The sequence below is a fragment of the Salvelinus alpinus genome, chromosome 15 (genome assembly GCF_045679555.1).
Source record: "Salvelinus alpinus chromosome 15, SLU_Salpinus.1, whole genome shotgun sequence".
NCBI lineage: Eukaryota > Metazoa > Chordata > Actinopteri > Salmoniformes > Salmonidae > Salvelinus > Salvelinus alpinus.
The window spans coordinates 52615716-52639223 of record NC_092100.1 but is presented as its reverse complement, the minus strand read 5'-3'; the positions used below and the strand labels follow the sequence as shown (position 1 = coordinate 52639223).

General features: G+C 41.4%; 1 pseudogene; it reads left to right on the top strand.

The window, feature by feature from the left end:
- The first annotated feature begins 108 nt into the window (after positions 1–108).
- LOC139539345 (ras association domain-containing protein 9-like) lies at positions 109–21949 on the top strand (annotated as a pseudogene).
- Positions 21950–23508: the final 1559 nt, after the last annotated feature.

Here is a 23508-nt window from a genome sequence, read left to right as displayed (position 1 = left end):
TCAAAAGCACAACACTTTTTCTATGCACTGACACACGCAGTGTAGAATTACAGGCAAAATTGTTTTTAGGTTATTGAAATTGGTTATCTGTTGTTTTCTGCTGATGCCATGTGCTTTGTGAAGACCATGCAGGTAAGAAGGAACATGTTGTTCTGTGCTGACAGTAGAAAGGAGTGCATTTAGTCTTAAGAATGGCGATTAACGTTGTATTTCAATCTCGCTCTCCTCCCTCTGTTTCTCCCCCCTCCATCTCTTTCCCATCTGTTCTTCTTCCAAACCAAGACCATTGTTTGTAAGGTGTACATACAGTTTTACTAATTTTATATGCATTATACTGTATTCTAGTCAATGCCACTCCGACATTGCTCATCCTAATATATTTCTTAATTCCATTATTTTACTTTGAGATTAATGTGTATTGTTGTGAATGGTTAGATACTACAGCACTGTTGGAGCTAGGAACGCACACATTTAGCTACACCCGCAATAACATCTGTTAATATGTGTATGTAACCAATAACATTTGATTTGATTGGTTCTGTTCTCAGAACACAAAAACTGTTGTGCTGATAATTATAACATGTTTGTGTAATTGACTTAATGTTTTTTTGTTTTTTCTTTAAAGGTTCCCAGAATGTTTCATGGCCTATATTGGCCAAAGCCTTTAGGTCAAGTCCCCGGTCCTGGAGTGCCGCAGGGACTTCATGTTTTTGATTTAACCAAGTTTTTGATTAAACCAACCTGGAAGACCAGGTGTGTTGAATTTATCTCTGAACTGATCTATTAGCTCAGTTGGCCGGGTCTGGTGGTACCTAGTTGGAACAAAATCCTGTAGTACCTGCGGCACTCAGGGAACAGGGTTTGCTTACCCCTGGCCTAGGCCCTTACCTTGAGCAAATGTCACATATCTCACTCTGTGGGGAAGATTTCCTTGTTACTTAACTGTAATTATTATTATTTATATTGTTTTTATGTACAGTACCAGTCAAAAGTTTGTACACACCTACTCATTCAAGGGTTTTTCTTAATTTTTTACTATTTTCTACATTGTAGAATAATAGTGAAGACATCAAAACTATGAAAAAACACACATGGAATCATGTTGTAACCAAAAAAAGTGTTAAACAAATCCAAATATATTTGATATTTGAGATTCTTCAAAGTAGCCACCCTTTGCCTTGATGGAAGCTTTGCACATGCTTGGCATTCTCTCAACCAGCTTCATGAGGTAATCACCTGGAATGTATTTCAATTAACAGGTGTGCCTTGTTAAAACTTCTCTAGGATAGGGGCAGAGTTTTCACTTAGGGAAAAATAGCGTGCCCAATTTCAAATTCGTTCTACTCATCCCCAGAATATAAGATATTCATATTATTAGTAGATTTGGATAGAAAACACTCTGACGTTTCTAAAACTGTTTGAATCATATCTGTAAGTATAACAGAACTTATGTAGCAGGCAAAACCCTGAGGACTAACCATTTTTTTTTAAAGTCACTGTCTGTTCAATGAATTTTTATGGGCAGGCCAGATTTATAATCACTCTATTCTCAGTTCCTACTGCTTCCACTGGATGTCTCCAGTCTTGGGAAATAGGTTGAGGTTATTAATTTGTGCAGTGAAGAAGAAGGCCACCAGGAAGTAGAGTAACGTCTTGTGTACTGTTTGAGAGTTGCGCAAGACTAGAAAAGTAGCGTTAGTTTGTTGATCTCCTGTATTGAAAACAGATAGACCCGTCTTCAATTTGATCGATTATTAATGTTTACAAATACCTTAAGTTGTATTACAAAAGTACGTTGAAATGTTTTGGCAAAGTTTAGAGGTAATTTTTTAGATATTTTGTAGTGACTTTGCGCTTATTGGAAGCTGTTTTTTTCTGGTACAACGGTGCCAAATAAATGGACAATTTGGATATATATGGGAATTAATCGAACAAAAGGACCATTTGTGATGTTTATGGAACATATTGGAGTGCCAACAAAAGAATCTCGTCAAAGGTAATGCATGTTTTATATTTTATATCTGCGTTTTGAGTAGCGCCGGCATGGTTGAAATAGGCTACACTCTCTTTGTTGACATTGTGCTATCATCAGATAATAGCATCTTATGCTTTCGCCGAAAAGCCTTTTTGAAATCTGACATGTTGGCTGGATTCACAACGAGTGTAGCTTTAATTTGGTATCTTATATGTGTGATTTAATGAAAGTTTGATTTTATATAATTTTTTTGAATCTGGCGCTCTACATTTTCCCTGGCTATTGGCCAGGTGGGACGCAAGCGTCCCGCTATCCCAGAGAGGTTAAAAGTTAATTTGAGGAATTTCTTTCCTTCTTAATGCGTTTGAGCCAATCAGTTGTGTTGTGACAAGGTAGGGGTGTTATCCAGAAGAAAGCCCTATTTGGTAAAAGTCCATATTATGTCAAGAACAGCTCAAATAAGCAAAGAGAAATGACAGTCCATCGTGATCATATGACTTGAACTTTGTAAGTTTCTTCAAGTGCAGTTGCAAAAACCATCAAGCGCTATGATGAAACTGGCTCTCACGAGGACCGCCACAGGAAAGGAAGACCCAGAGTTACCTCTGCTGCAGAGAAATCGGCAATTAACTGCACCTCAGATTGCAGCCCAAATAAATGCTTCACAGAGTTCAAGTAACAGACACATCTCAATATCAACTGTTCAGAGGAGACCGCGTGAATCAGGCCTTCATGGTCAAATTTCTGCAAAGAAACCACTACTAAAGGACACCATTAAAACTTCTTGACACTACGGATCCCGGATCATTTTCCTAAACAACCACTGAATTGCAGAGCGCAAAATTCAAAAATATTTATAATCATGGAATCACAAGTGAAATATACCAAAAACACAGCTTAGCTTGTTGTTAATCCACCTATCATGTCAGATTTTGAAAATATGCTTTACAGCGAAAGCAATCCAAGCGTTTATGAGTGTATCAATCAATGCTAGAACAGTTAGCCTTAAATTAGCTTGGTCACGAAAGTCAGAAAAGCAATAAAATGAATCGCTTACCTTTGATAATCTTCGGATGTTTGTACTCACGAGACTCCCAGTTACACAATAAATGTTATTTTTGTTTGATAAATATTAGTATTATAACAAAAAAACACCATTTGGGTTGCGCGTTATGTTCAGAAAATTACAGCCTCGTTCCGGTCCTGAAAGGTAGACGAAAATTCCCAAAAGTATCCATAATGTTCGTAGAAACATGTCAAACGTTTTTTATAATCAATCCTCAGGTTGTTTTTAACATACATAATCAATAATATTTCAACCGGACGGTAACCTATTCAAAAAAAGAGAGAAAGAAAATGTCGAGCTACCCCTCTCGCGCGCAGGAACTAATCAAAGGACACCTGACTCGTTTTGAAAAATCTCGCTCATTTTTCAAAATAAAAGCCTGAAACTATGTGTAAAGCGTGGTCACATCCCGAGGAAGCCATTGGAAAAGGAATCTGGTTGATACACCTTTAAATGGAAGAGGGGCAGGCAACAGAACAGGGATAAAATTAAAAAAAGCACTTCCGGGTTTGATTTCCTCAGGTTTTCGCCTGCAGAATCAGTTTTGTTATACTCAGACAATATTTTGACAGTTTTGGAAACTTTGGAGTGTTTTCTATCCTAATCTGTAAATTATATGCATATTCTACGATCTGTGCCTGAGAAATAGTCCGTTTACCTTGGGAACGTTATAAAAAATAAAAAAAAATCTGGCCCCTAGCGTCAAGAAGTTAAGAAGAAGAGACTTGCCTGGGCCAAGAAACATGATCAATGGACATTAGACCAGTGGAAATATGTCCTTTGGTCTGATGAGTCCAAATTTGAGATTTGTGGTTCCAACCTCCGTGTCTTTGTGAGAATCGCAGAGTAAGTGAATGGATGATCTCCGCATATGTGGTTCCTACCGTGAAGCATGGAGGAGGTGTGATGGTGTGGGGGTGCTTTGCCGGTGAAATTGTCAGTGATTTATTTTGAATTCAAGGCAACTTACCACACCATTCTGCAGCAATACGCCATCCCATCTGGTTTGTGCTTAGTGGGACTATCATTTATTTTTCAACAGGACAATGACCCAAATCACACCTCCAGGCTGTGTAAGGGCTATTTGACCAAGAAGGAGAGTGATGGAGTGCTGCATCAGATGACCTGTCCTCCACAGTTACCATCTGCCTGGCCTGTTGTATCATAACTACAGCCTGATGGTGCTTTGACATCATGGTATGGGTTTGACTACACTCAAAAATTGAAGGGTTCAACAAGGGTTCTTCTAAGATCCTCAAAGTTCTTGGGAGAACCTTATGGTTCTTGCCACTGAAAATTGCCCCCAAAAGGTTCTTCCAATAACTCCATAGGAGGTGGGGTCCATCGAGGAACCTACTTATTTGGTGGGGGTTCTTGCAGGAACCTAACTGCCCAACTGAAACATTTGGATTTGAATTTGAAAGGACAGCATGCGCAGGTACTTAACTGAAAAATGTAAAGATCTCCTCAATTTAAGGTAAGGTTTGTCCCTTGTATGATCTAAATTCATATTGTTTTACGATGATACCCTCTATCTTTTCATATTTGTGACCCAATTCAGGCAAACTAGGCGTATGTCATAAGTCACGACTTCACAGGAGAGCATTTATCAAAATGCATTTTTTGGCAGAAATACCTTCTCAATGTGAACTTTCATGTGCCTTAATAACAAACTTGTATGCCATCTATAAATACGAATAAAATTGTTGAATTATGAGCCTTGTTGGTTAAGCCACAGAAAAAGTCAGCAACCTTCCCACTAGCCATGATTGGCCGAGATAATGAGTGGGCTGGACATGCCGAGAGAGGAGTTTGGATTGGTCTGCCATATAGAAGGCTTCTGTTTATTTGAGCTGGTCAGTCTGTGTTGGTAATCCTGTCGAACGTGGCTTTTTTTAAATGTATTGTGTAGTGGAGCTGAATAAGTGTTGCTCTCCACTTTCTGGTGGATCAAGTTTTGAAATCAGTGGAATTAGAGTATGATAGCTAAAGAGATGGAGAAAACAGCTGTCTCCGGATTACATCTTCAAACTAAGGGCAACTGTGGCATGGCATTCATGACAGGGAGACGCTTCCATGATGCATGATGTATACAGGTAAGATAGTCTAGCGTTAGCTAGCTACATTTGCAGATATTACACGTTTCTAATTTTGACAGAAAGTGGTTTCATTTCAAGCTAAAGTTAGTTGGCTGGCTCCATAGCTGACATTATTATTCGTATCCCAGAACCGTTTGCTTTTCTAGTTAGCTAGCTAACATTGAACCTGTTTGGTTAGCTCCCAGCATATTCATGCAGGATAGTGACGACATGATTTGCCACTGTGTGCATTGTTGTTTAACTAGCAAACATTAGCTGGCTGGCTCATTAGCTAACGTTACGTGACGTGTGTGGTCTTACACTTTGTTTATCTAGATAGGTTCATTGTTTATCTAGCAAGTTATACATGTATGTCTTAAGCTAAAGTGTACTTTTAGCTAGCTAGCTAACGTTAGCTGGCTGGCTCCCTAGCTGACGTTATTATTCGTATCCCAGAGCTGTTTGCTTTTCTAGTTAGAGCCAAATGTTACCTTGCTAACATTGACCTGGTTGGTTAGCTCCCAGCACCGTGGCATTGTTGACACCAGAGCTGGTTAGGCTGTTTTCATGTTATCCGTAGGTAAACAAATCATCAGCCAGAGCATCAAGTGTGTGCTCTGAGCGCTCCGAGAGCGAAACAAGATGGGTGGGGCTGAAGCTTAAGAGGGTGTGAACAATGCTGAATGGAAATGAGAAGAGCTCTTCACTTGATACCAAAACATTCAAAGTCCATATTTGGATTTTTCTTTGCCATGAAACTCATAATAAATACTGACAACTAAAATATTGTGTGATTGTTGTTATTGTTATACATATTATTATGAATACTAATAATAGGTGTAACGGTCGTTTTCCTCCTCGTCTGAGGAGGAGCAAGGATTGGACCAATATGCAGCGAGGTATGAACACATAATGATTTATTAAAATAATAACGAAGACGAAAAACACTTAATAAACTACAAAACAATAAACGACGTTACAAGACCTGAACATGTGAACTTACAGACAACGAAGAACGCAAGGAACAGGAACAGACTAACAAACGAAACGAAACAGCCCCGTGTGGTACAAACACTGACACAGGAACAATCACCCACAAACAAACGGTGTGAACAGCCTACCTTAATATGGTTCTCAATCAGAGGAAACGTAAAACACCTGCCCCTGATTGAGAACCATATCAGGCTAATTGAAAAGAACCCAACATAGAAACACATAACATAGAATGCCCACCCCAACTCACGCCCTGACCATACTAAACAAATACAAAACAAGGGAAAACAGGTCAGGAACGTGACAATAGGGAAGGGGGGTAGTTCAAAAATGAACCCCAAAAGGTTCTTCAAAAGGTTATTTGAGGATCCATTAAAAGGGGTTCTTTGAAGAACCCTTTTAAAGGCTTAAAATAACTTATAGGGGTTCCCCCACAGTTTCACTTTGAAGTACCCCTAAAGGATACTCCAGGCAGAGTTGCATGTACTGCTAAAAAGGAACCATTTTTATAACTTCAAATATATAGTACATTAACCTCTAACGAGCCTCTACCCCGGGTCCGGGAGCACCCCCCATCCCCCCACACACTGATTAGCATAGCTAGCATAGCTTCACAAGTAGATAGTAGCATCTAAATATCATTAAATCACAAGTCCAAGACACCAGATGAAAGATACAGATCTTGTGAATAAAGCCACCATTTCAGATTTTTAAAATGTTTTACAGGGAAGACAAAATATGTAAATCTATTAGCTAAACACGTTAGCAAAATACACCACTATTCTAACTCCATCAGTTTCTTACTCCTTCAGGTGCTATCACCAATTCGGCTCAACTAAGATATTGATATCCACTAACCAAGAAAAAACCTCTTCAGATGACAGTCTGATAACATATTCATGGTATAGGATAGTTTTTGTTAGAAAAAAGTGCATATTTCAGGTAGAAATTACAGTTTACAATTGCACCGACCATCGCAAATCGACTAGAATTACTAGATAGAGCAACGTGTATGACCAATTTACTCATCATAAAACATTTCATAAAAATAGACAAAGCATAGCAATGGAAAGACCCAGTTCTTGTGATTTCAGACCATATTTCAGATTTTCTAAGCGTTTTTCAGCGAAAACACAATAAATCGATAAGTTAGCATACCACATGTGCAAACGTTACCAGAGCATCGATTCCAGCCAAAGAGCGCTATAACGTAATCACCGCCAAAATATATTAATTTTTTCACTAACCTTCTCAGAATTCTTCCGATGACACTCCTGTAACATCATTTTACAATATACATATACAGTTTGTTCGAAAAGGTGCATATTTAGCCATACAAAACCGTGGTTACACAATAAAAATACTAGGAAATCAAGCCTCAATATGTCTGACGTCATCTATCAGAGTGATCTAGTTTAATTGAAAGCTAATCATATACTTGACTAAAAAATACAGGGTTGACAGCAATCGAAAGACAAATTAGTTCTTAATGCAACCGCTGATTTACATTTTTAAAATTATCCTTACTTTTCAATACAGGGTTGGCCAAGTGAAGCTATACCAAACAAAATGGCGAAATATGCGTTTAAAATATTTCGACAGAAACACGATTTATCATATTAAATATTGCTTACTTTGAGCTGTTCTTCCATCAGATTCTTGGGCAATGTATCCTTTCTATGTTATAAACGTCTTTTGGTCGATAGATGTCCTCTGTCCTTCGAAATGTCCACCACCAACGACCGACACCCTAAAACGTGTCCAAACTTTCAGAGTGCACAACAAAGAAATTCCTCAAAATCGCACTAAACGGATATAAATTGCTATAAAACGGTTCAAATTAAATACATTATGATGTTTTTAACAACTATAACGACTGAAAACATGACCGGAGAAATATTGCTGGTTAGAAAACGATTTGGAACGAGGCAGGTCCGATGTCCTTTACGCTTCAGGCGCACAATGAGAAAGGGGGTTCTCTGTACATTTTCGTCTTTTATAATGGCTGTGAACGTCCCATCGATTTCATTGAAAACGTGATGACGTACAGACACCCAGAGGAAGACGTAGGCAGTGTCGGTTTCTTCATAGCATTCACTGTCGCCTTAAAAACAGACCCCAGATCAGAGGTAAAAATTTCTGAAATCTGAACCCTGTCATGAAAAGTGCTGTAGAAATTGTTCTGTACCACTCAGAGACAAAATTCCAACTTCTATAGAAACTAGAAGGTGTTTTCTATCCAATAATAACAATAATATGCATATTGTACGATCAAGAATTTAGCACGAGGCAGTTTAATTTGGAGACACAAATATGCTAATGCGGAACAGCACCCCCTATAGTTGCAAGAAGTTAAAGCAATGGCAAAAATGTAGGCTATTGTTGGGCATAATCAATATATTATTAATCTACCTAAACTGTAAATTATTAGGTGTATCACTTTTTTTGTGTCATCCTCAATTATTGTAAATGCATTATGTCCTTGTGTGTGGTTGTATTGTGGCCCACCATACAAGCACTAATTGTGTGCGTGTATGTATGTGTCTTCACATCCCAGGTAGCACATAATATTTTCAGTACATCAGCATAATGTTTCCTACAGGTTTCCTGATGGTTCAATGTAAAGTCATGTTTTCACATTTTTCAGAGGACGTTAATGAACAACGTTCTTCTGTGGCAATTTCTGTGCTTCAGCAGAATGTTTTCTGCAGCTTTCCTCATGGTTCTATTTAAAGTCATGTTCTCAGAACATTAAGAAAATATTCTATAAAAAACAAGAAAACATTAGCAACGTTCAAACAACATTCTAAGAATATTATTTAAAAACGCATATATTCCATTTTCAGCATCAACAAAACTCTCTATCCTATATCTTGTTAAGTCTGGTCAGGTGTTTGGCCACGCCCACTAATTGGCCACACCTGATCTTAACAAGTGCTTGTTTCCTTTTAAATGGGGTCTGTTTAAATAGACTAAAATGAACAGCCTTATATGAGTAAAATAACATGGCATGCTAGCTCCATCTTGGTGGCGCAGTGGACAAATTCCATGTATAGAGAACAGAAGATCATAGGTTCAAATCGCACTGTGCGCACTGTGCCACAATAAAACATAAATGTGTTTTCATGATGAATACCTAAGAAAATACATTCCCATGTGTCTTATGTGCTTGGAGTCAAAAACAGTTAACCCAAACTAAGCTTGTTATTAAAAGTCTTATTGAAACATGTTCTCAGAACGGTAGTTAATGTTCTTCAAATATTTCAGTTCTCAGAATGTTAATAAAACCTCCCATAAACTTTCAGTGAACCATAGTAAAACGTTCTCAGAACCTCACTGAAACCTAAAAATGTACGTTCCCTGAACATGCCAAATTTTCACTTCTGTTCTCAGAACGTTTAAAAAACGGTCTGTTTTACCAGTCAGGAAAGTTATGGCTTCGTTCCTAGAACCAATGGGAAACCAAAAACGTACATCCCCACATCTTCCAAGGAACCAAATGTGTTAACTGTGTTTTCAAAATGTATTTCTCTGTTCATTTTGGGTAAAAGGCTGCTTTGTCAAATCCGCAAATAAGTGACTTAATTTTGTTACATGCACACGTTTTATTATGACTGATGTTGTCATTTTGTTAACGTATTTACACCACTGATAAGTTTGACACTTCCATTGGTGTGTACAGGACTACAGTGGCAAGAAAAAGTATGTGAACCCTTTGGAATTACCTGGATTTCTGCATAAATTGGTCATCAAATTTGATCTGATCTTCATCTAAGTCACAACAATAGACAAACAATGTGCTTAAACTAATAACACACAAATTATTGTATTTTTCTTGTCTATATTAAATACATAATTTAAACATTCACAGTGTAGGTTGGAAAAAGTATGTGAACCCCTAGGATAATGACTTCTCCAAAAGCTAATTGGAGTCAGGAGTCAGCTAACCTGGAGTCCAATCAATGGGACGAGTTTGGCAATGTTGGTTAGAGCTGCAAACATTGCTGCACATTTGAAGTTTGCAAAAGTGCACCTGGATGTTCCAGGCAAAATATTCTGTGGACAGATGAAACTACAGTTGAGTTGTTTGGAAGGAACACACAACACCATGTGTGGAGGAAAAAAAGGCACAGCACACCAACATCAAAACCTCATCCCAACTGTAAAGTATGGTGGAGGGAGTGTCATGGTTTTGGGCTGCTTTGCTGCCTCAGGGCCTGAACAGTTTGCTATCATCGATGGAAAAATGAATTTTAGGCTATCTGTCCGCCAATTGAAGCTCAACAGAAGTTGGGTGATTGAACAGGACAACGGCCCAAAACACAGAAGTAAATCAACAACAGAATGGCGCTTCAAGAGAAGAAAATACGCCTTCTGGAGTGACCCAGTCAGCGCCCTGACCTCAAACCGATTGAGATGCTGTGGCATGACCTCAAGAGAGCAGTTCACACCAGACATCCCAAGAATATTGCTGAACTGAAACAGTTTTGTAAAGAGGAATGGTCCAAAATTCCTCCTGACCGTTTGGTTGAGGTTATTGCTGCCAAAGGAGGGTCAACCAGCTATTAAATCCAAGGGTTCACATACTTTTCCCACCCTGCACTGTGAACGTTTACACGGTGTGTTCAATAAAGACATGAAAATGTATAATTGTTTGTGTGTTATTAGTTTAAGCAGACTGTGTTTGTCTATTGTTGTGACCTAGATGAAGATCAGATCAAATTGTATGACCAATTTATGCAGAAATCCAGGTATTTCCAAAGGGTTCACATACTTTTTCTTGCCACTTGTATATCCATCATACTCTTCACTGAGACAGGCGAACACGTTCTTTACATTTCAAGAGACTGAAGAGTCTCCAATTTCTCATGTCACTGAGTGCTCTTTGGGTTTCCAAGGGAAGAGTTGGAGGAATGGTTAGGTCAAAGCCGCCATGGTCATTGAATGCTAGAGGCGTGTCGAAGGAGATTGTTTACCCTCTCTATGAATAGCTCAGGCATTTGCTTTTCCCCATTCATCTCCAAGGGTCTCCATAACCATTAACCAGCCTGTTGCATTGTTGCATACGTATCACTTTCCTCAGGCCTCGTTCAAGATAACATTTACACAATGCTCCACCTTTGTATATCTAGTGGAAACCTTAACACTACGTGGTGGTATCACACTGTAAATCAGCAAAACCCAACACTTCATAGGGGCTATGCTAGCAAGGTTTGGTTTTTACATTGAACTATTTTTGAATGAGGTTGTTTGTTACATTGTTCATTCTATTTCTGACTGTGGACATAGTTCGGAACAGGCTACTGTACGCTATTGCATCCAGGGGCCACTCTGAAGCTTTGATCGTGCTTGGTAGACAGATGATTGACAATGCCTCGAGCCTGCCTGAAGAGACTGATGTTGGCCCAAGCTGGCTTTTTGTGGTCAGAGAAGGTTTCCTCTCCACAGACAGAGTTGGAGTCATTACCAGACACCAAGACTAGGACCAGGCTCTCACCATGTCATACGCAAAACCATGTCATACCCAAAACCGTGTCATACCCAAAACCATGAGTGTGGTATTATCTATGATCTCATGGAATGAAGGAATGAAAAAGCTATTGTACACACAAATGACAACAATATGGACACATAGGTACTAGAATGTTGCAGAAGCTGGCCTTTGGATATATGATGCAGTTATAGGACTTAAAAGACTTGTATTAAATCTATTTTTGAAGATATATGATGTTAACATTACCATGTATCAAGACATTACAAAGATTACTGCTTGGTGGCTTCCTTGTATGTACTTCAACAAAATTGCCATGTCACGAAATGCCATCTGGTTTATTATTCCTTCATTTTAAAGGTATCTGTTCTGTGATGTTCTGCATTCTTTGATCTGAACTGGATGGATGTTAGGTGGCTCTAGTTCATGGTTCATGGCTCTGGCTTTTGCCCATTATGGAAAGGGGACATAGCAATGAAGCATTGAGTTAAATACGAGATATAATCAAAAGCCTATTCTGGAGGATATTTTAATCAGGTCTACGGTCCAGATGGAAACATAATGAGGGCTTTGGAGTTAAATTGCTCAGAACGAAAGCATAAAGTGATCATGTCTGATGAGTAACTATTTAATAGAATCAGAATCGTAGTGCTGAGCAAATTGAGGGACTACATTTTCTGCTCATTGACTGCCTTAATGGAAGACCACCAACCACAGGATATGTTTTTCCTAAAGCTTTTTAGGATAATCAAATGACACATCTACAGAAACACGTGAGCGTTTTATGTACCCCCGATTACAACTCAAAATTATGTCATGGCTGCCTCTTTGCTTGGCATCATGGGAAAATCAAAAGAAATCAGCCAAGACCTCAGAAGAAAAATTGTAGACATCCACAAGTCTGGTTCATCCTTGGGAGCAATTTCCAAATGCCTGAAGGTAGCACGTTCATCTGTACAAACAATAGTATGCAAGTATAAACACCATGGGATCACGCAGCCGTCATACCGCTCAGGAAGGAGATGTGTTCTGTCTCGCAGAACAACAGCAAAGGTCCTTGTGAAGATGCTGAAGGAAACAGGTACAAAACGATCTATATCCACAGTAAAACAAGTCCTATATCGACATAACCTGAAAGGCCGCTCAGCAAGGAAGAAGCCATTGCTCCAAAACTGCCATAAAAAAAAGCCAGACTACGATTTGCAACTGCACATGGGGACAAAGATCGTACTTTTTGGAGAAATGTCCTCTGGTCTGATGAAACAAAAATAGAACTGATTGGCCATAATGACCATCGTTATGTTTGGAGGAAAAAGAGGGAGGCTTGCAAGCCGAAGAACAACATCCCAACCGTGAAGCACAGCATCATGTTGTGGGGGTGCTTTGCTGCAGGAGGGACTGGTGCACTTCACAAAATAGATGGCATCATGAGGCAGGAAAATTATGTGGATATATTGAAGCGACATCTCAAGACATCAGTCAGGAAGTTAAAGCTTGGTCGCAAATGGATCTTCCAAATGGACAATGACCCCAAGCATACTTCCAAAGTTGTGGCAAAATGGCTTAAGGACAACAAAGTCAAGGTATTGGAGTGGCCATCACAAAGCCCTGACCTCAATCCTATAGAAAATGTGTGGGCAGAACTGAAAAAGCGTGTGCGAGCAAGGAGGCCTACAAACCTGACTCAGTTACACCAGCTCTGTCAGGAGGAATGAGCCAAAATTCACCCAACTTATTGTGGGAAGCTTGTGGAAGGCTACCCGAAACGTTTGACCCAAGTTAAACAATTTAAAGGCAATGTTACCAAATACTAATTGAGTGCATGTAAACTTCTGACCCACTGGGAATGTGATGAAAGAAATAAAAGCTGAAATATATAATTCTCTCTACTATTATTCTGACATTTCACATTCTTAAAATAAAGAATGAGCTCATCACTCCCAGTCAGGGGGAGTGATGAGCTCTACAGCAGAGTCTCACAACTCAATCGCTGGTTGAAAACTGTTTTCTGCCCCTCCTAAAAGATTGAATTTGTAGATAATTGGCCCTCTTTCTGGGACTCACCCACAAACAGGACCAAGCCTGGCCTGTTGAGGAATGACGCTCTACATCCTAGCTGGAGGGGTGCTCTCATCTTATCTACGAACATAGACAGGGCTCTAACACCCCTAGCTCCACAATGAGATAGGGTGCAGGACAGGCAGCAGGCTGTTAGCCAGCCTGCCAGCTTAGTGGAGTCTGCCACTAGCACAGTCAGTGTAGTCAGCTCATTGAGACCGTGTCTGTGCCTCGACCTAGGTTGGGCAAAACTAAACATGGCGGTGTTTGCCTTAGCAATCTCACTGGAATAAAGACCTCCTACATTCCTGCCATTATTGAAAGAGATTGTGAGGTATCACAATCTCAAAATAGGGCTACTTAATGTTAGATCCCTCACTTCCAAGGCAGTTATAGTCAATGAACTAATCACTGATCATAATCTTGATGTGATTGGCCTGACTGAAACATGGCTTAAGCCTGATGAATTTACTGTGATAAATGAGGCCTCACCTCCTGGTTACACTAGTGACCATATCCCCCGCACATCCCGCAAAGGCGGAGGTGTTGCCAACATTTATGATCGCAAATTTCAATTTACAAAAACCCCCCCGACATTTTCGTCTTTTGAGCTTCTAGTCATGAAATCTATGCAGCCTACTCAATCACTTTGTATAGCTACTGTTTACAGGCCTCCTGGACCATATACAGCGTTCCTCACTGAGTTCTCTGAATTCCCATCGGACCTTGTAGTCATGGCAGATAATATTCAAATTTTTGGTGACTTTAATATTCACATGGAAAAGTCCACAGACCCACTCCAAAAGGCTTTCGGAGCCATCATCGACTCAGTGGGTTTTGTCCAACATGTCTCCGGACCTACTCACTGCCACAGTCATACTCTGGACCTAGTTTTGTCCCGTGGAATAATTGTTGTGGATCTTAATGTTTTTCCTCATAATATCGGACCACCATTTTATTACGTTTGTAATCGCAACAAATAATCTGCTCAGACCCCAACCAAGGATCATCAAAAGTCGTGCTATAAATTCTCGGACAACCCAAAAATTCCTAGATGCCCTTCCAGACTCCCTCTGCCTACCTAAGGACGTCAGAGTACAAGAATCAGTTAACCACCTAACTAAGGAACTCAATTTAACCTTGCGCAATACTCTAAATGCAGTCGCACCCCTAAAAACAAAAAACATTTGTCATAAGAAACTAGCTCTCTGGTATACAGAAAATACCCGAGCTCTGATGCAAGCTTCCAGAAAATTGGAACGGAAATGGCGCTACACAAAACTGGAAATCTTTCGACTAGCTTGGAAAGACAGTACCGTGCAGTATCGAAGAGCCCTCACTGCTGTTCGTTCATCCTATTTTTCCAACTTAATTGAGGAAAATAAGAACAATCCAATTGATACTGTCGCAAAGCTAACTAAAAAGCAGCATTCCCCAAGAGAGGATGGCTTTGACTTCAGCAGTGATAAATTCATGAAATTCTTTGAGGAAAAGATCATGGTCATTAGAAAGCAAATTACGGACTCAAATCTGCATATTCCTCCGAAGCTCAGTTGTCCTGAGGCAGCACAAGTCTGCTAGGACCTAGGATCAAGGGAGACACTCAAGTTTTTTAGTACTATATCTCTTGACACATTGATGAAAATAATCATGGCCTCTAAACCTTCAAGCTGCATACTGGACCCTATTCCAACTAAACTACTGAAAGAGCTGCTTCCTGTGCTTGGCCCTCCTATGTTGAACATAATAAATGGCTCTCTATCCACCGGATGTGTAGCAAACTCCCTAAAAGTGGCAGTAATAAAGCCTCTCTTGAAAAAGCCAAACCTTGACCCAGAAAATATTTAAAAAACTATCGACCTATATCGAATCTCCCATTCCTCTCAATTATTTTTGAAAAAGCTGTTGCGCAGCAACTCACTGCCTTCCTGAAGACAAACAATGTATACGAAATGCTTCAGTCTGGTTTTAGACCCCGTCATAGCACTGAGACTGCACTTGTGAAGGTGGTAAATTACCTTTTAATGGCGTCAGACCGAGGCTCTGCATCTGTCCTCGTACTCCTAGACCTGAGTGTGCTTTTGATACCATCGATCACCACATTCTTTTGGAGAGATTGGAAACCCAAATTGGTATACACGGACAAGTTCTGGCCTGGTTTAGATCTTATCTGTCGGAAAGATATCAGTTTGTCTCTGTGGATGGTTTGTCCTTTGGCAAATCAACTGTACATTTCGGTGTTCCTCAAGGTTCCGTTTTAGGACCACTATTGTTTTCATTATATATTTTACCTCTTGGTGATGTCATTCGGAAACATAATTTTAACTTTCACTGCTATGTGGATGACACACAGCTGTACATTTCGATGAAACATAGTGAAGCCCCAAAATTGCCCTCCCTGGATTCCTGTGTTTCAGACATAAGTATGTGGATGGCTGCAAATGTTTTACTTTTAATCTCGGACAAAATAGAGATGCTTGTTCTAGGTCCTAAGAAACAAAGAGATCTTCTGTTGAATCTGACAATTAATCAGAACCAAAAAATGTGATCATATTACTCCAGTGCTAGCCTCTCTACACTGGCTTCCTGTTAAGGCAAGGGCTGATTTCAAGGTTTTACTGCTAACCTACAAAGCATTACATGGGCTTGCTTCTACCTATCTTTCCAATTTGGTCCTGCCGTACATACCTACACGTACGCTACGGTCACAAGACGCAGGCCTCCTTACTGTCTCACGAATTTCTAAGCAAACAGCTGGAGGCAGGGCTTTCTCCTATAGAGCAACATTTTTATGGAATGGTCTGCCTACCCATGTGAGAGACGCAGACTCGGTCTCAACCTTTAAGTCTTTATTGAAGACTCATCTCTTCAGTAAGTCCTATGATTGAGTGTAGTCTGGCCCAGGAGTGTGAAGGTGAACGGAAAGGCACTGGAGCAACGAACCGCCCTTGCTGTCTCTGCCTGGCCGCTTCCCCTCTCTCCACTGGGATTCTCAGCCTCTAACCCTATTACAGGGGCAGAGTCACTGGCTTACTGGTGCTCTTCCATGCCGTCCCTAGGAGGGGTGCGTCACTTGAGTGGGTTGAGTCACTGACGTGATCTTCCTGTCTGGGTTGGCGCCCCCCCTTGGGTTGCCCCGTGGCGGAGATCTTTGTGGGCTATACTCGGCCTTGTCTCAGGATGGTAAGTTGGTGGTTGAAGATATCCCCCTAGTGGTGTGGGGGCTGTGCTTTGGCAAAGTGGGTGGGGTTATATCCTGCCTGTTTGGCCCTGTCCGGGGGTATCGTCGGATGGGGCCACGGTGTCTCCCGACCCCTCCTGTCTCAGCCTCCAGTATTTATGCTGCAGTAGTATGTGTCGGGGGCTAGGGCCAGTCTGTTACAGTATATCTGGAGTATTTTTTCCTGTCTTATCCGGTGTCCTGTGTGAATTTAAGTATTCTCTCTCTCTCTCTCTCATTCTCTCTCTCATTCTCTCTCTCGCTCTCTCTGAGCCCTAGGACCATGCCTCAGGACTACCTGGCTTGATGACTCCTTGCTGTCCCCAGTCCACCTGGCCGTGCTGCTGCTCCAGTTTCAACTGTTCTGCCTGTGGCTATGGAACCCTGACCGGTTCACCGGACGTGCTACCTGTCCCAGACCTGCTGTTTTCAACTCTCTAGAGACAGCAGGAGCAGTAAAGATACTCTGAATGATCGGCTATGAAAAGCCAACTGACATTTACTCCTGAGGTGCTGACCTGTTGTACCCTCGACAACCACTGTGATTATTATTATTTGACCCTGCTGGTCATCTATGAACATTTGAACATTTGATCTTGGCCATTTTCTGTTATAATCTCCACCTGGCACAGCCAGAAGAGGACGGGCCACCTCTCAAAGCCTGGATCCTCTCTAGGTTTCTTCCTATGTTCTGGCCTTTCTAGGGAGTTTTTCATAGCCACCGTGCTTCTACACCTGCATTGCTTGCTGTTTGCCTCCCTTAACCCGCATCCTCAGGCTATGGAATGCCTGGGGAGACCAGAGACTGTTCATCCAGTTCACCCTGGTCAAGGCCAGTGATTTTGTCACCCAATCAGGAGCCAAGGGGGCCAAATCACTCAAGGGGGCCAAGGGGCCAATTGGAACATTGCCTGGCCCAGTACTCCCAGTCAATGCCAGTGGAGAGGTAGAAACGCACGGTGAAGAAGGCCTTTAGGAAGCTGGAGAAGATCCATAAGGAGAAGAGGGTAATGGGATCTTCTAAGGGCAGCGAAGAGATCAACAGGTTGGTTAATCTCCTTATCCAACAGGACCACACGATCTGGCAGCAGACCCAGAAGATGAGAGAGCTGGACATTGAGATGGAGTGCTTACAGATGGAGCTGATGGGTCAGGGGCAGGACACAGAGCTTCTCCATGAGGGCTCCTCCTCACTCTCCCCGGTCTCCTTCCCCCACCACCAAAGCATGGACAGCAAGATGGGGGTCTCCGAGGAGGAGCTGCTGCAGGAGTGCCTGTACACCAGTGAGGGGTTGTCCCAGTTGGATATGCAGTTGCAGAGGCATCAGGAGCTTTTCGCCCAGCTGTCCCAGGACATTGACGCAGAACTGATGAGGGCCGTGTTAGTGTTACCGGAGGTCCCCAAAGAGGATACTCAGTTAAAAGGGGGCAATGGCAGGGTCTGGGGTCACTTCCGACCCATACCTGTCCTGGGAATCAGCAGAAGTAGAGAGACTACTTGCCGAATTGAGGCTTTTCACCGGCGCATCCCTTCACACCCAAACGGCCGATCTGGAGAAGGCACTACGACACAACACTTGCCTCCAAGGACCAGGGGTGCTGGCAGCTGGCCTCCCAGCTGACCACATTGCAGGTTGAGGAAAGTGCACAGGAAATACCAAGGCTTGTGACTATGAAAGGCCACGCCCGGTACATTGCTCCACCGACAGTTAGACTCAAACACAGCTTGCCCCCTACAGATGTTACAGACACAGACTCTGACACAGGGATCAGCTCCACATACAGTCAGGACTCTCTGTCTCCCTGCCTGGACATGATCCTGACACTATTGGACACAGCTGATGTAAATAATCCAGGTGGCCATTTGATTAGTTTAGTTGTTCAGCAGACTTATGGCTTGGGGGTAGAAACTGTTAAAGAGCCTTTTGGTCTTAGACTTGGTGCTCCGGTACCCTTGCCATGCAGTAGCAGAGAGACAGTCTATCACTTGGGTGACTGGACTCTTTGACAATTTTGGGCGTGTGTGTGAGGGTGGAAGGGGAGAAGTGTAGATGTGTACAGTCGTGGCCAAAAGTTTTGAGAATGACACAAATATTAATTTTCACAAATTCGGCTGACTCAGTTTGTATAATGGCAATTTGCATATACTCCAGAATGTTATGAAGAGTGATCAGATGAATTGCAATTCATTGCAAAGTCCCTCTTTGCCATGCAAATGAACTGAATCCCCCAAAAACATTTCCACTGCATTTCAGCCCTGCCACAAAAGGACCAGCTGACATCATGTCAGTGATTCTCTTGTTAACACATGTGTGAGTGTTGACGAGGACAAGGCTGGAGATCACTCTGTCATGCTGATTGAGTTCGAATAACAGACTGGAAGCTTCAAAAGGAGGGTGGTGCATGGAATCTTTGTTCTTCCTCTGTCAATCATGTTTACCTGCAAGGAAACACGTGCCGTCATCATTTCTTGGCACAAAAAGGGCTTCACAGGCAAGGATATTGCTGGCAGTAAGATTGCACCTAAATCAACCATTTATCAGATCATCAAGAACTTCAAGGAGAGCTGTTTAATTGTTGTGAAGAAGGCTTCAGGGTGCTCAAGAAAGTCCAGCAAGCGCCAGGACCGTCTCCTAAAGTTGATCGGGGCACCACCAGTACAGAGCTTGCTCAGGAATGGAAGCAGGCAGGTGTGAGTGCATCTGCACGCACAGTGAGGCAAAGACTTTTGGAGGATGGCCTGGTGTCAAGAAGGGCAGCAAAGAAGCCACTTCTCTCCAGGAAAAACATCAGGGACAGACTGATATTCTGCAAAAGGTACAGGGATTGGACTGCTGAGGACTGAGGTAAAGTCATTTTCTCTGATGAATCCCCATTCCGATTGTTTGGAGCATCTGGAAAAAGCTTGTCCGTAGAAGACAAGGTGAGCGCTACCATCAGTCCTGTGTCGTGCCAACAGTAAAGCATGCTGAGACCATTCATGTGTGGGGTTGCTTCTCAGCCAAGGGAGTGGGCTCACTCACAATTTTGCCTAAGAACACAGCCATGAAAAAGGAATGGTACCAACACATCCTCCGAGAGCTACTTCTCCCAACCATCCAGGAACAGTTTGGTGACGAACAATGCCTTTTGCAGCATGATGGAGCACCTTGCCATAAGGCAAAAGTGATAACTAAGTGGCTCGGGGAACAAAACATCAATATTTTAGGTCCATGGCCAGGAAACTCCCCAGACCTTAATCCCATTGAGAACATGTGGTCAATCCTCAAGATGGTGGACAAACAAAACCCCACAAATCTGACAAACTCCAAGCATTGATTATGCAAGAATGGGCTGCCATCAGTCAGGATGTGGCCCAGAAGTTAATTGACAGCATGCCAGGGCGGATTGCAGAGGTCTTGAAAAAGAAGGGTCAACACTGCAAATATTGACTCTTTGCATCAACTTCATGTAATTGTCAATAAAAGCCTTTGACCCTTATGAAATGCGTGTAATTATACTTCAGTATTCCATAGTAACATCTGACAAAAATATCTAAATATACTGAGGCAGCAGACTTTGTGAAAATTAATATTTGTGTCATTCTCAACTTTTGGCCACGACTGTACGTGTGGGTTGGGTATGTGTGTGTATGCATCCCACAGCCGGTTCTGTATGGTAATGATTTCAGGGTCCATAAAGGATGTAATCACAAGCTGTAATAAAATAAATAATATCTGCGAGCCTAAATGTAGATTTTTTTTACTGCCGGTCCTTGTTAAAGATAACATTCCCTCGCAGGAAGTGCCTACGTCATTACGCATATTATTTGTAAATTGTGGGAAGGAATTAATGTATGCAGATAAAAATGAAATAATTATATCCAGTACAACTGAGGCGAAAGGGTTAAAAATGCTTATGGCTGGTTGTGTTCTGTAAGCGGCAGTTTGTGCTCTTTTCAAGGGATGGGTCCCAACCTCTTAAGGATCCTACGATCCATGTGTTCGGGGTGATATGTCAATCACAGGGACGTCAACCCTACTCTGTGGGAGGGAAATTGGAGGTCTACTTAGAGCCACTTGGAGAAGTATGTTTAGTATGGTGTCTATCATTGTACAGCTACGTGGCTAACTGGCAGGCATTGATTCTGGTGATACTGGTAGGTATGGATAAGTATATAAAAATGGTAGCTAGGATAGTGTAGCTCATATAGAACCCAACATGGTAATTGATGAATTGAGTATAGCTAGCTATAATTCCAATGGTTTGGCTGATAATAGGAAAAGAAGAGCCGTGTTCAGATGGTTAAGGAAAAGGATTGCCAAATGTAAAGTTTACAGGAAACTCATTCAAAATCATCTGACGAAGTGGCTTGGGAAAAAGAGTAGGATGTTGAAATCTGTTATAGGCTAAGGAATTCCAAAGGTGTTATGATCCTATTCAAAAACCATCTATATCAACATGTGCAATCCGTTAAAATAGATCCTCAAGGAAGATGGATTGCTTTGAATATACTACTGGATGATACAAAGTTATGGCTCATAAATCTATATGGACTGAATAATGATGATTCGAACGTTGCTGAAAATATGTTTGTTTTGTTACAGCCTGAATTCAAAATGGATTCAAAAAATCTCACCCATCTACACATAATGACAAAGTGAAACATGTTTTTTGAAATTTTTGTAAATGTATTGAAAATTAAACACAGAAATATCTAATTTACATAAGTAGTTACACCCCTGAGTCAATACATGCTAGAATCCCCTTTGGCAGCGCTTACAGCTGTGCTTCTTTCTGGGTAAGTCTCATAGAGTTTTGCACACCTGGATTGTACAATTTTTGCACATTATTATTTTCAAAATTCTTCAAGTTCTGTCAAATTGGTTGTTGGTCATTGCTAGACAATCATTTTCAAGTCTTGCCATAGATTGTCAAGCAGATTTAAGTCAAAACTGTAACTCGACCACTCAGGAACATTCACTGTCTTCTTGGTAAGCAACTCTCGTGTAGATTTGTCCTTGTGTTTAAGGTTATGGTCCTGCTGAAAGGTGAATTCATCCCCCAGTATCTGGCAGAAAGCCTCTAGCATAGAAATTCCTTCTTCTAGTCAGGGCTTGCTTATTTTTTTGAGGTGCAAGGCCTGCTAGAAGGGGGATGGACTGCCCTCTGCTCTAAGAACATGTCTCCTCAGTGACCTCTCATTGGAAATCTTGACCTGTCCGTCACCAGCTTTGACTTAGCCCATCTGGCCCCAGGCTAATCGGCAAGTGGGGCTAGAACAACTATAAAAGCTAAGTTCCACCCTTACTGGTCCTTAGTGCAGAGTTCTTCCAAGAGTGACGTGGATTTAAAAAATAATTTTTACATTTTTATTTATCCCCAGAATACTTTCAATGGATTACACTGTACCTGAAGTGTACACACGAGACAGCAAACTTCTTAACATGGTCTGGTGCTACTCCGTCAATGCAAAGAAAACACTATCACTACCACATCCACCTTTATCAATCGTAGTACTAGAATTCAATGCCGTGTGTGTGCTTGTGACAATAAATAAGTGAATTGAGTATGTCTCCTGCTGCGTCATTGTCCCTCTGACCAGGGGAGATTGTCTCTAGTGTTAAACCGGCACATCTCTGAGTTCACCGACCCGCACTTGACACTCTTTTTCATCTAGGATTTTTCCTGTGCTATCTCCATTCCGTTTATTTTTTATCCTGAAACATTCCCCAGTCATTAACGATTACAAGCATACCCATAACATAATGCAGCCACCACTATGCTTGAAAATATGGAGAGTGGTATTCAATAATGCTGAATGATTGGATTAGTCCCCAAGATTCAATCATACTGCCAACTATCATCCTCGATATTCCGAGGCTTAAAAAGTTTGCTCCTGATCTAGTTTAGGATTGCCTACCCAAGGTGGTGAACACTTTTGCAGACTATATTTTAGTTATTACGTTTGTATTACTTTGAAAACTTTGACATTATGGAGTATTTTGTGTAGATCAATGACAAAAAAAATTACAATAAAATCCATTTCAATCCAACTTTGAAACACAACAAAATTTGAAGAAAGAAAATCAAGAGGGGTGAAAGCGTATTGATACCCACTGTATAGGCATCTGTGAGTGTTCCTGTCAAAATGCCACTCAACCTAATCACAAGGACAAACAGAGAAAAAGCCTGTGCTTACTAAGATCACTGAGCCACAGTTATTGCAAAGAACTACATAAAATGAGCAGTCTGCTAGAATAATTTGGTTCCATCAGGTCTGCAGAGCAATGAGATATTCAGTACCTTCCACACTTAATCAGCTTAGACATGTCCTTGGACTGTTTTGACATAATAATCTGTTTTGACATAATGTTGACATAATTTTCCTACCTCATGATGCCATCTATTTTGTGAAGTGCACCAGTCCCTCCTGCAGCAAAGCAACCCCACAACATGATGCTGCCACCCCCGTGCTTCAGGGTTGGGATGGTGTTCTTTGGCTTGCAGGCCTCCCCCTTTTTCCTCCTAACATAACGATGGTCATTATGGCCAAACAGGTATATTTTTGTTTCATCATACCAGAGGACATTTCTCAAAAAAATACGATCTTTATCCCCATGTGCAGTTGCAAACCGTAGTCTGGCT